The sequence below is a fragment of the Pinus tabuliformis genome, chromosome 1_1 (genome assembly GCF_031772625.1).
Source record: "Pinus tabuliformis cultivar Carrire ecotype Pingquan chromosome 1_1, CPIR1, whole genome shotgun sequence".
Classification (NCBI taxonomy): domain Eukaryota; kingdom Viridiplantae; phylum Streptophyta; class Pinopsida; order Pinales; family Pinaceae; genus Pinus; species Pinus tabuliformis.
The window spans coordinates 682,018,592-682,032,702 of record NC_142297.1 but is presented as its reverse complement, the minus strand read 5'-3'; positions in this window follow the sequence as shown (position 1 = coordinate 682,032,702).

The window sequence follows — 14,111 nt, the reverse complement described above, 5'->3', positions numbered from 1 at the left end:
CCAAGGCCTGTGATAATAAGATATGCCCAGGGATAACTTGAAGGAGGAATTAGTAGAGAGGAAGATTCAAATCACCTAGGATCCTGACATCTAAGATGGGGACTGAAGGCCATTGGAATGTTTATATTAGAGGAGGCTTACTCACTTTTGGGGGGACAAAAGGATTTGTTAGAAGATATAATATGGATGAAGATCTAATGTGGTAGGTTATGGTAGAAAGTAGTACATTTCTTATCGCTAGTGGGAAGATGGAAACTCTGAACATGGAATCACATTAGAAGGAAAGGATCTCAAGACCCATCCTTTCGTTTTCTACATAAATCCCAGGAAGAAACTATGGAGCATGTGTTGAAATCATGTTCTTATGTAGAGCTATGGTTATGGATTCAGGCTCTCTTTTGGGTATGGTGGTTGCAACTTGGAGGATGTGGTGGTTACCCTCCGACAATGGAACCAAAATATGTATGAAAATCCCATCGTTAATAGGGCATGGATACTAGTTGGAGGATTTGTGATGTGGACACTATAGAAAGAAGGAAACCATATGATATTTAGGAATAAGAGTAGGAAACTAGAGGAGTTATGCAAGTTGGTAAAACAGAACATTAGGGAATTGATCCTAGAAAGAATTTGATTGTGAGAGACTTGGAAGGAGGATAACCATGAGGTGGAGATTTTGCAGAAGTTAAAGCTCCAAAGGTAATGATCAAGAAATCTCAAAGTTGTTTTTCCCTACCACTGATAGGTTTCATTAAATTAAATTTTGATGGGGTGTCAAAAGAGAATATGAATGTGTAAAGCTAGGGGGGGTCGTCAAGGATTATAATTCCACTCCTCTGAGAGTATTCACATAGAGTTGGAGAGAAAACAACAAAAATGTGGTTGAGTTTCAAGGTTTGCAAATTGGTCTAAAGATAGTCATCTCTGAAAGGTTTTGTTCAATTCAAGTTGATCGAGACACCTTTTTAGTAATAAATTTTGTACAAAATTTGATCTTTGGATCGCCCTAGGGAGACTAGTGAAGAGCTAGATATTAGAATGCTTGATAGAAAGCATTAATGGTTGCATTAGGCAACTAGAGTATGTCATTATCCAACATACGAGGAGATCTAGCAACAAGGTGGCTATTTTTTTTGGCAATTAGGGGTGCCAAAGTAGAGATGTGGATCTTGGTATGAGCTTGTCTTCCATGACACAATATAGATAAATACAAAACCTCTAATCTCTCCTTGATCGTGACATGGATCTCCTTGATGGGGGTGTAAATGAAATTAAAGAAGGGGATCTGGATGCAGTGCGTCACCCATTGATAGAATGTGCAATAATGGAGGGTGGAACAACCATCCTCATGCATGAAATTACATGGACAATTGCAGATGAAAAGGATCAGTATAAACCCAACTCACTTGAATTTTTCGGAGTTCATTTGTAGTGGGTCAAGAGGAGGCAATGACAAGTTATTGAAAACCCTATGTATTCCCTCTATTCTACCAGGTAATTAAGGAAATTTCTATTGGAGCTTGGGTCTATGAGTGCGTCGACAAAGATTGTGTTTATTGTCCCGTAAAGTTGTTGGTGTGAGAAGAGGGGTTTCTTAAATTTGAGGTTTGTATCTACATTCTTGGAACCTTGGAGGCTGATGGGATAGTCTGGGTGTCATTCACGACTCCCTGTGATGGAACTCCAGTTGTTTACTCTCCTTGTCTAATAATTAGTTTCTATTTTGGTTATGTGGTAGGGTTTGAGGAGATAGGCCAATGTTATTTGGTTTGAAAAGTTTTGTTTTAGTCTTCTAATAGGGGTTAGGGAGGCTTGGCAAGCATTCCACGTCCTTTATTCCTTGGTTTCTGTCAATTGTTAATGTCTAGTTCGTGGGATATAATTTTGTGTAAATAATGGCTTTCGTCATTGTGTAAATTATCTAGTGTGGTAAGAGGGGCTCCTATGGGTTGATTTTATTGGGTGTTAAATAGTCTTATGCGTCATGGGTATTATATTTTTTATGAATCAGAGTATTTGTTCAATAGCATTAGGGAATGGGTCCTTTGTGGCAGTTATCAAGACCTATGTCCAACACTCTTGTTCTTCTCTTGACTTGAAGTTCTGTTTCATGAAATTTGGGGACGATATAGTGGGTTTTAGCTCTAGTTTTGGGATAGATGTTTCTAAAATTTTCTCTTATTTTTTTGTAGTCATAGGTATACATAGTAGTTTCTCTAGGTCCGCCTTCCTGATATTTTTCATTCCAGCACATCATCGAATGTGATGTGGGTGATGTGGAGGGGGAAGTGGTCCATAGGGGAAGAGAGGAGTGAGGTTTTTCACTCATGACTTGACTGTGACTTACTTTAATGCATTTCGATTAAAAAAAGGAAGGAAATTCATAAATTTGAGACTCAAGATGGGGAGGAGAGGAAATCCTACTTAGATTCAGATATCTTGGGGGATATGTCAAATTGGGTTAATGAGCTTAGGTACACAAGGGCCAGGAACGAGGAGTATCTTAACCATTTGAGCCTACACTAGGAAATGAAGACATTGTTAGGTGTGGCCCTGAAAGACAAGTGGAGCAGCACAATATCTTTACCACACTTGCATACGTAAAAATACTTCTCATGAATCAACATTTCTTCTTGGAAATGATTGATTCTCCCATTCCCATGTGGAGGGGCACATTACATGTGAATCGGGTAGCAATTATACATTGGATCCTTCAGGTTCGAGTGCGAGGGTACTAACAACAATTTTATTCTTCACATAATGGTTAAAGTTCATGCTGAATTTCTTTGTTGTTACATGTTCTCCGTGTTTTGCTTCCACCTAGTTAGAAGGAATTTTGACTTTATGAACTACTTAGTTTTTATTAGTCTATGCACTGGTCATGGTGCAATGTTTGGTCTTGTGAATTTTATGGTCATGCTGGTCGATCTTATAAATTTGTATCCCTGGTTGTATGTAAATATTCAGACTATATCATCGTAAAGGTTTGAGGAGGATTAAAATCCTCAAGGTCCAATCAGGAAAATCTATGTAATCTTAAGTTTTTGGAAATACAAAATATTAATTTATTGAAAAAAATGATATTGTTTGTTAAATTGTAATTGAAACAAAGAAAGAAAAAAAAAACATTTTTTAGTCCCCAAATTTGTAAAAAAATATTGAAGCATTTATCTTAAAAGAAAAATAAGAATAAATTCATTAAAAGTTTTGAAAAACAAGTAATTTTTGTTTGTTTTTCACTATGTTGAAATACAAAGTATCAATTTACAAAAAAAAATGTTCTTCGCTAGATGGTAATTGAAATAAAGAAAGAAAAAAAACAGATTTTAGTCGCCCAATTTGTAAAAAAATATTGGAGCATTTATCTTAAAAGAAAAATAAGAATAAGTTGATTAAAAGTTTTGAGAAACAAGTAATTTTTGTTTGTTTGTCAATATGCTGAAATACAAAGTATTAATTTACAAAAAAATGATGTTGTTTGTTAGATGGTAATTGAAGTAAAGAAAGAAAAAAAAGAAATAGTCACCAAATTTGTGAAAAAAATATTGGAACATTTATCTTAAAGAAAAATAAGAATAAATTGACTAAAAGTTTTGGAAAATAAGTAATTTTTTTTTGTTTGTCAATATGTTTGTGTCTTCTAGATATTACAATAGGATTGACCTTTGGTTTGAGAAACTACGACCCAAGACATCTAAGTCGTCAAAATCATCTAAGCCGTCAAAATCACCCACGGATCACATTGATCGTGGACCACACTACCTCTTACATGAATGATTTTTTTCCCACAAAATTTCAAATCGGTAACCTTCGCATAACATAGTGTCTTAATAGTACACCCATCATTATCTATTCTATACTTTGATGATTTTTAAGAAACAAATTGATATAAAAAATTATATCAAATAAAAATATACACTATATTAGTAATAAAAAAATATAATATATTATATTCATATTTTATGCCTTATTAGTTAGGATTTTCAAATGGGAAAACTTAATTGAAACAATTCCTCATTTTTGTTAGTTTTACCTTTAGTATTTTTTTATTTTTTTGTGTTTTAATTTTATTTTATTTCTAAATATATAAATAGAATTTTCCCACAAGACACTTGGATTTAAAAAAATATTTTATTTATTATACTTATTAAATTATGAATAAAAGAATCAATTATTTTACTCACATCATAAAGATAATTTAGTTATTTTCCTTTCTTTACCAAACACCCATTTTGTGCGATATGGAAATTTTTGAAATTGCACATATTTTATTTTTTCAAAATAACATGTTTTCATTATTAAGTTTATATTAATTACTGAAGTAAGAGGGGAATTCGTTACACTAATAAACTATTTTAAAAAGAGACTGAATTCGTTACACTAATAAACTATTTTAAAAAGAGACTAGCATCAATGCTATGTTGCAAACTTACAATTTAAAGAAAAATATACAAGCTATTTGACATTGAAGTTTCTTAGGAAGTATATCCTAAAACGTAAGCCTTTATAACTCTTACATAACAATGTCCATAAAATTGTTCTTAAAATTTTAAATTCTATATATCAATATTTATATAAATATTGATAAAGTATTTAACAATATAGATACAAATTGTTCTTCTCCAATGCGGTTTTAATGTTGATTCAACGGGTTTGTTGGAGGTTGTGGTGTCCTCCTCCGAGGTGTCCGTCTGCATTTAAGGACTGTAGGTTTGAGAAGTCGCTAACTTGCAATCAAATGTGAGGTTAAAGGAGATGGAATTATCTTTAAATAATTTTCTTCAGGTGTGATTGGCATCTATATTGGCCGGTGTGAAAGGAGGTGAGGGCAGATCCTTCACCCCATCTATTAATGTTCAATCTCTTTGTTGTAGGGTAGTCTCTCTTGGTTTGCAAAAGCGCTAGTGACAACTAATGTTGGTGCTCGTGATTGTGGTATTCACAACTGGTATGTGGAGTTGCTATTGTTGAGAAGTGTTGGTACGAACATTACTTTCTCGAGTGTGGCTTCGTTCAATTATCTATTATGGTGAGAAATATTTTGTTTGGTTTTCCATAATTCTGTAGTTGTTGGTATTTTGACTTCGGTTTAGTTAGTCTCTCCACTTTCCAAGTTTGTTTTTTTTGGTGTGGTAGCTTGTTTTCGTGTTTATTTGGTGGGTGTCTCTAAGTCCCTTTTAGGGTATGGTTTTGAATTTTAATGGGGCACCTGTTTGGAATTGGAGGAAGTTTTCCTTGTTCGAATATGGTTGTATTATGTTAGGTATTGTTTTAAGGTTTCAACATTACTGAGTGTGTGATTTGTATTATTATTTTTATGTTAAATTGTTAGATTGAGTAGTCTCTTTTTTTGAATAATTCGTGGGTGTTATGGGTCATTGTTCTGGCTTGTAAGGACTTTTTCAACTCTGTTAATTTGGAACCTATAGTTTGAAAATTTGGTGTCATTTTAGTAGTTTTTAGGTCTAGTGTAGAAGTTGTCGTGTCATGTCCTTTTCATTGTTTTTTTGGGTTATGGTTCCATTAGTAGATTCCCTCAGTGTTTCCTTTCTAACGTTTTGACGCCTCCCCAACAATGTCTAAGTAGTAGAAGGGGTGGTATTTTGGGATCTAATAGGTGTCGTACATTTTCTTATGGCTCTATTGCTACCCCCTTTGATGTTCTTCCTTTTGAGGTGAGGAAAGAAATACAAGCATTGGGAAGAAAAATTAGAGGAGATTGCTCACATCATTCTAATTCAGACTTAATTGGAGAAGATGTAAATTGGTTTCCTGCTCCAGTAAAATCCTGTAGTCGAAAGATCCATTTTCTTAGTTTTCTTTCCCTTCATAAAAAAATTTCAAATCTATTGTAGATGGTTTTCAAAGATAAGAAAGTTGAAAACTATAATGTGTTCACCTCTCTGGAGGACATTAAAAACATAACTTCGTAATCGATTATTTTGTTTAGATAACTTGGACTCTCATTTTTCCTAGTTGAGACCCTCTTTGTGAGTGACTCTGTCTCTATAGATCTCACAGATCCTTCGAGTTCAAGTTCCCAAGTGTTGGTTGTGGAGCCTGATTATCTTCTTTATTTAGAGGTATCGCCACATTGGACCCCAGTTCGTAATGCCGCCGGTAAAATATACGTTGCAGGGGGGGTCTAGGGGGGGTGGCTGTGACCTTTGGGAGCCCACACCCTAGCGGGGGGTTGACAGCAGCACCCCTGAAGCTAAAAATAGTTGTAAAATTGCCTTGTAAAATGTTGTAATTTCATAGTCAATATGGGTCATCCATTAGGCAGAGATCTGACGGTAGAATTTATGTTTAATTTAAGTTTTTTTTCCCTAGAAGGCACCCCCTCGCTATATATGAGGGAATTGTATTGCATCTATGTAGATCTGTATTTTGAGCGAGAAGAGAGAGGAGATTGAGCGAGAGAGAAGAGGGAATTATCGTTGACCTGCTGTGGGTTGTATCTATTTAGTTTGCTGGTTAATATAAAAGGAAGGACTGGCTGTTTCTCTGTGGACGTAGCGCAAATTGGGTGAACCATGTATATCTATGTCTCTCTTGTTTTATGCATTTTCTGTGTTTGTATTTATGCAGTATATTTTATGTTTTCCATTACTCTATAATATATAATTTTCTAACACTAAGTGTCAACTACAATCTCCTCTTCAAATCATGCTTAGAAAGGACAAACTAAATATGTGTTTTTGTAATAAATTTTGGTCATTTTCTTTGTTGACAAGTATGAGCTATATGATTTTCAGTGGGATGTGGATGAGATCGTACTCTATGGCCCTATGTTTTTTTGGAAGGATTTGGTCTTTATGGTTGGCTCTACACTCCTGTGGATTTCCTACATGTTCATTTTGATGGGTGAACTTTTCATGCTCTCTTTGGTTTCTTTATTACAATTATGGCGTGGTTGTTTCTATGACTTAGTTACCTCTCTATTTACGTTTATATATTTATATGCCATATGAGATAAGTATAAATATGTTTCGTGATAGACATACTTATAGGACTTAGTGCGCTTGTTGGGCGTTTTTTCATCTTGGTTGTGAACTCTATGTGGTGCAATGTTTCCGATCTTCTTTGAGCTTGATGTATGTGTGTGCTTTGGCCGACTTCTAGTATCTTATAATGTTTATTTTTCCTTCTTTGCTCTTCTTTATTCATTCTTTGGATATTTTTGGATGATGTTGCAATGTGTGGTTTTGTAATTTTCTACTCATGGAGGAGTAAAATCTCTAGTATTTCTACAATGTGTTAATTTGGCACCTCAAGGACAAATTCCATCCTTTGGACAACCTTAATCATTAAGAAATCCCTCTCTTAGTCATTGGAAGAACTTAATTTGGCTAAGGAACAATGTATTCTTAATTTGAAAAACCACATGTGCACTAAAGTTAAGATCAACATTAAAGAGAAATTGGGCTCCCAATAGAGCCATATAAATATAAAATATGTCAGCCTCATTTGGACATCATCATCAAGCACTCTCTTCTCTCTCTTCTTTGGATTGGTTCGTATAGGTCTAAAATTGGTTCATACAGGTCTGAAATTGTAGGGTTTGAGCTCACACATGCGAGAAGAAGATATTATTCCAGATTCGCAGGGTTGGATCAAACAAAAAATGGTTACTACCGCTCGGTTGATAAGGTGCTCCCTATGGCTGGAGGGATACAACCACACTAGTGCTCACTAGGTCCCTAGGGCTATGACTTAGAATTTTGTTGATTGTTGACTGCAGACTTTGGTCAGTTTTTGGAGACATTGACTTTTATCATATTTGTCTATTGGGCTATTCTCTTAGATATTGTTTGGTTGGTCTTATTTGATATTTGAAGGATTGACCTTGGCACTTGATTGGTGGATTGGATCTTTGTACTTTATTTTATGACAATCTTATAAGAAGAAGAATTTGAAAGGGCTTTCCCCCTTGTGGGGGTTTTCGCTAGTCTTTAACCAATTGTGGTGTCTCTTGCTATTTCTCTTAATTGTGTTCTATTGTAAAAATTTTCATTTACTCTTTTATGTAGAATTGCTATTTATTACTGGAAATTGGTTTGTTTTCTAATTGAAGCTAAGAATTGGGCTAAAGTAATTATTAAAAAATAGAACAATGGAAAATTAACATGGTATCAGAGCCAACCTGAACATAATCCCAAGGAGACAAGAATAGGAAATGAAGGGAAAGACCATCTAGCTCAAGAAGGCTTACGCTTAGATTAAAGGAATAAAAGAGAAGAGGAAGAAGAATTGAATTATTTAACTGCCACAAGCATTACCATTATGCTCGAGAATGCCCATAAATTATAAATGATTCAAGATCCAATTACAACAAAAATCAAGGCTTCAAAAATGACAGGCTCAATGATGGAAGAAGAAGATGTTATAGAAGAAGAAGGGAAGATAGAAGAATAATAGGTACTCTGGATGATCAAGAAGAAGGCCATCATCCTCAAAAAAAGTCAAGGAGCTCCAAGTATGAAAATAATGTAGCTGTCAATCAATATGAATATATTCTCATTTCTTCTTCTTCCCGTTAGTATTTGTATGATAGTTGGATAGTAGATAGCAGGAATTCTATAAATTTCTATGGATATCAAGAGAAATCCTTGAAAACATGGTTGAGAGGGAGACAAATTTGAAAATCATTCATCTATATAATACTACTCATGCCGTGAAGGGTTTAAGTTCCGACAAATTTCAATTGGACTATAGTGAATCTTTTCTTCTTCATGATGTTATGTATGTTTTTGGATTAAATAATAACTTGGTATCCATATCTGCCTTGGAAGACAAGGGTATGAAAGTAGCTTTCATTAAAGGAAAAGTCCTCACGTGGCCTACAGAATCCCACATGAGGGATGCTTTTACCTTGGGATCTAGAATTGAACGACTCTATAAAGTCAATGAAGACATATGGTAGAAATGATTGATGACACCAATCATCTACATTATGAATCCTTACTGAAATTGAAGAAGTTAGTCTCTTGGATGCATGATGTTCAAGTTAGTCATGATTGTGTATGTTTGGGATGTGCCATTAGCAAGAATACAATTGGGCCATTCCCCTCTAGCAAGAATCAAAATGATGGTATTCTTCGACTTATTCATTTTGACCTATGTGGACCCATACCAGTGCACTCTATTGGTGGCTATATCTACTACAAAATATTTATTGATAACTTCTCTAGGAAGACATGTATATAATACTTGAAGCATAATGGTTATGGTTTCTATATGTTCAACGAATTCAATGTGCTGGTGGAGAATCAAATAGGGAACAAAATCAATGTATTCATGTCTGGAAATGGTGGAGAATACACGTCAAATGAACTTTTTGACTTTCACAGTCAAGCCGGAATCAAGAAGGAAACTATATTACCTTAAAACACTAAGAAAAATTGGGTGGCTGGAAGAAATAATAGTTCCATCATGAAAGCCAGTCGAGTTATACTGCATCATCAGAAGTTGTCAAATTTCCTCCATGGAAATGCTACAAACACAACGGTCTATGTATAAAATAGGGTTCCTCATCAAGCTTTAGATAAAAAGTCTCACGAATAAGTATTCATTGGTGTGAAGCCCGAGACTAACATCTTATGATATTTGGTTCACCCAAATATTTCCATGTGATGAAGGACAAGAAGAACAAATGGGAAGCCACAAAAAAGAAACATACATTTGTTGGATATTATGAAAAGTATAAACCTTTTAGAATATATATATATATATATATATATATATATATATATATATATATATTGGCCAATGGAAGATCAAGTTTAGACGGGATGGAAATTTTGATGAAGTTATTGCCCTTGGAAACGAAAGTGATCTTCCTCTACCTCCTCCAATTAAGAAGAAACATGATGATATGGACCAAATAGAAGGTCCCTCTATGTTAAAGCTAAAGAAAGAGGTTTATGATGATCCCATGGAGCTTATGGACCCCTTGGATCCTCCTCCAAGTGACCCCCCTACCAAGAAGAGACCATTGTGATACATTACAATATTTTGAGAGATGTATTCTTGATAAAAGGTCATTTAGATAAAGAAAAAGGCCACATAGATAGCAAGGATATGTTGTAGCAATGAGCTCCATCATATAGGTTGAAACTCATACTTTTGAAGAAGAAGTGAAAGAGAAGGTTTGGAAGGATGTCATGGCTGAAGAATATGAATTAATTATGAGGAATGATGTATGGGATGTTGTTCTGATACCTAAGGGAAATTCTATCATAACTTCAAAATGCATATACAAAATCAAGCATGGAGTGGAGAAGCATTGAGAAGTACAAAGCAATGTTTTTCACCCAAGGTTTCTCCCAAAAGTCCGAGAATACTATGACAATATTTTCTCTATTTGCATGTTACACTACTATTACGTTCAGTGCTTTCTTTATTATTAGTCAAGTATGGACTCTTCACCAAATGGATGTAAAGAAAACATTTCTTCATGTAATAATACATGAATAAGTATTTGTTGAGTAGCCTTAGGGTTTTGAAGTGAAGGACAAGAAGGCACATGTTTGAAATCTGAAGAAATCATTATATGGTTTTAAGCAAGCTCTCAGAGCTTGGTATGCCTATATTGACAGTTACCCAGTGATGCTTGGATTCACAAGAAGAAGTTTTGATCTGAACACATATTTCAATGTTCTCCAAAGTATGCCTTTTATTCTCGTTTTATATGCTGATGATCTATTCTTGATAGGTAGTGAGCCCTTGATTCTCAAGTGTAAGAGGGATATGGACTTTGAGTTAGAAATGAAGGATCTTGGTATGATGCATTACTTTATGGGAATATAGGTGTAGCATAGATCCAAAGAGATTTTGCTTTCTCAAGGAAAATATGTCATGAAGTTGTAGGAAATATTTTGAATGGTAAAATGTAAGTTATTGGCTACACTGATGTAGATGAACTTCAAGAACCTATGTGGAGATATTGTTGGACCTGATTTCTTGAATCCTTCTAAATATTAGCAATTGATTGGGGTATTGATGTTCCTTCTAAACACCTGTTTGGATATATTCTTCGCACTGAACACTTCGATTCAATTCATGATTGATACCCTTCATGCACACTGGGTTGCTTCCACGAATGTACAAATGTTTTTTCATGGAACAATTAACTTTGGTCTGAGATATATCTAGAGATGTATGAATTCATGGTTACACTAATGCTAACTAGGTTGGAAATGTTATTGAAAAGAGGAGCACATCATGGTGGTGTTTTATATTGGGACATGTGATGATATCTTGGATCTGTAGGAAACAAAAGTTTGTAGTTTTAAGCACGACCAAGGCAGTTTGGTTGATTTTTATCTTTAGAGAGCTATTTCAGCAGGTCCTTGATATGGCAATGATATACTGCGACAACAAGAGTGGGATACGACTGATAGAGAATCTAATATTTCATAATAAGCCCAAACATATTAATATCATTTATCATTATATTCAAGACATGGTGCAGAGAAGAGCAGTGAGGCTACATCATATTTTGACTCATGAGTAGACATCGAATATACTCACCAAGACTTTACCAAAAGGGAATTTCTTGGTCCACATAGAACGACTTGGATTGATGGATGTGACCCTCCGGGGTAAGGGTCCTAGAAGATCAAGAACACTAAGAGAACTCTTCCCCCTTGTTGAGCTCCCAAGGTGACAATGTAGTAGTAAGTATTCCTAAGGTTGAGGGATCTCTCGAAAAAAAGATAGGGTGTGTATGCTTAACTTTGTGTTAAGTGGATCTCTCTTATTTTCACTTTGATAGAGTATACCCCAGTTGGAATCCTACTCACAAGCTGGGATTATTGGGATTGGAACTCCACATCAGGTGAGTTGAGATAGGGTGTGTATCCTTACCCATGCGGTAAGTTTATCTCACTCAAGTCTTGGACGCAGGTGTTCTACCACTTGACTCTTAAGGGTCTCAATGGAGGATCAATGGAAAATAGGAAAGAGTGTGATCCTTTCCCTTGCAGTAAGTAGATATTTCCTATTTATAGAGGGTGGTAGCTTTATCTCTCCTATGATGTCAAATTATTCTTCTTTTAGATTCGAGAGCGATCAACAAAGATGAGCCAAAATGAGCAGAGATGAGCAATGATGGCATTTGACATGACAATGACGAGATATTTGAGATGGGACACATGTTGCAGTCATTAATTTCTCCCTAGCTGAGAGGGAGTGTTAATTTGGTAGCTCGGTGAAAAAATCCCTCATTTGGATAACCTTCCTCATCAAGAAGGCCCTCTCCTAGTCCTTGGAAGAATTTAATTTGGTTAAGGTAAAATGTAATTTTAACATGAAAACACACCTGTGCAGTAAAGTTTAGGTTGGCTTTAAAGAAGAATTGGGCATCCCTTGCAAGAAAATAAATACAAGACAAGTTAACCTCATTTATACAACATCATCAAGAATATTCTCCTCTCTCTTCTTTCGATTGGTTCATACAGGTCTGAAATTCATTTGTATAGGTCTCAAATTACAGGGCCTCAGCTCACACGTGAGAGAAGAAGATATTATTCTGGAGCTGCAAGGTTGGATTGAAGAAAACTCAGTTACATCTACTTAGTTGAAAGGGTGATCCCTGATGTTGGAGGGCTACATCTGTATTGATGTTCACTAGGTCCCTGTGGATGTGAACTAGAATTATGTTGACCATTGACTGCAAACTTTGATCAATTTTTGGAGACTTTGAATTTGATCATATTTTTCTACTGTGCTCAACTCTTGGATATTCTTTCGTTGGTTTTGCTGGATAGTCAAAGGATTGACCTTGAATCTTGATTAATGAATTTGATCATTGTACTCTCTTTGTTGAACATTGTATGAAAATCTAATAAGAAGAATAATTTGAAAGGTATTTCCCCCTTGTGGAGTTTTTCCATGGTATTTGACCAATCCTGGTGTCTTTTGTTATTTCCCTTAATTGTATTCTACTATACATTGCATTTATTATTCTATCTACAATTTCTATTTTTTACTGAAAGATCGATTTGATTGCTAATTGAAGTTAAGAATTGGACTAAAATAATTGTAACAGTTCATAGAATAGTGGAAAATTAATAAAATGCTCTTATGTATTCAATCCTTGTTGATTTTAGGAAAATGTTGAATTTTGTTCATAGTCATATTGTTCACTTTAGTTCATTGATTTGGGGCTGGTTTGCAATTTTTCTTTATGTTATTTTGGATGTCCTTTCATCTATGTTCAGAGAAGAATTATAATGGCCAACCCAATTCATTATTGATTTATTTTCTTAATTTTTAAGTTATGTAAAGTTCATCTAGTTGAGATGGATTGAGCATCATGCTCTGTGTATTAATGGTATGGGTTAGTCCCCATTCTTGACATAGATAACTAAGAGAAATTTGTAAAAATAACTTTGTACCAATATTTTGATTATGATATATGAATGTTTCTATTTACAACAAAAAGATCCCCAACCTTTTTTTTTAATTCTATATATAAATATGCATATAAATATTCATAAAATATTTATTTTTAATATTGATTTTATATATTTATTATATTTTATTTAAAATTGCTCAAAATTTGTAGTTTAAATAGTAATTTTTTGTGGTTGAAATATTTTATGTTAAAAATATTATTGACTCAAAATTTCATAGATACACATTCATTCATAAATATTAATGGATAAAGCTTAAATTGTAAATATCTTTTGATAAAACATTTTCAAAAACATTACCAAAATTAATATTATATATATATATATATATATATATATATATATATATATATATATATAATTGTCTGATGAAAGGTAGTGTTTGCGACCAATGAACAAATAAGCCTAACATTACATTAAGAAAATTCAAACACTACAAGTCATTTCTATTTTAATAAAATTAAATTAAATTACATAAATAAAAAATAATTATATTCATGACAAAATTAAAAATATTAAATTATCTTTATTATGTTCATTAATTTTTTTATATGAATAAATTATTTTATGACACAAAATTAAATGGTTTTAAATAATATAAGTTAAGAAATGTATTCTTTTTTAATATTCGGATAACATAGATCAATCGTAATTCTAAATTTATTAAATATAGAAAGAGATCAAATATTT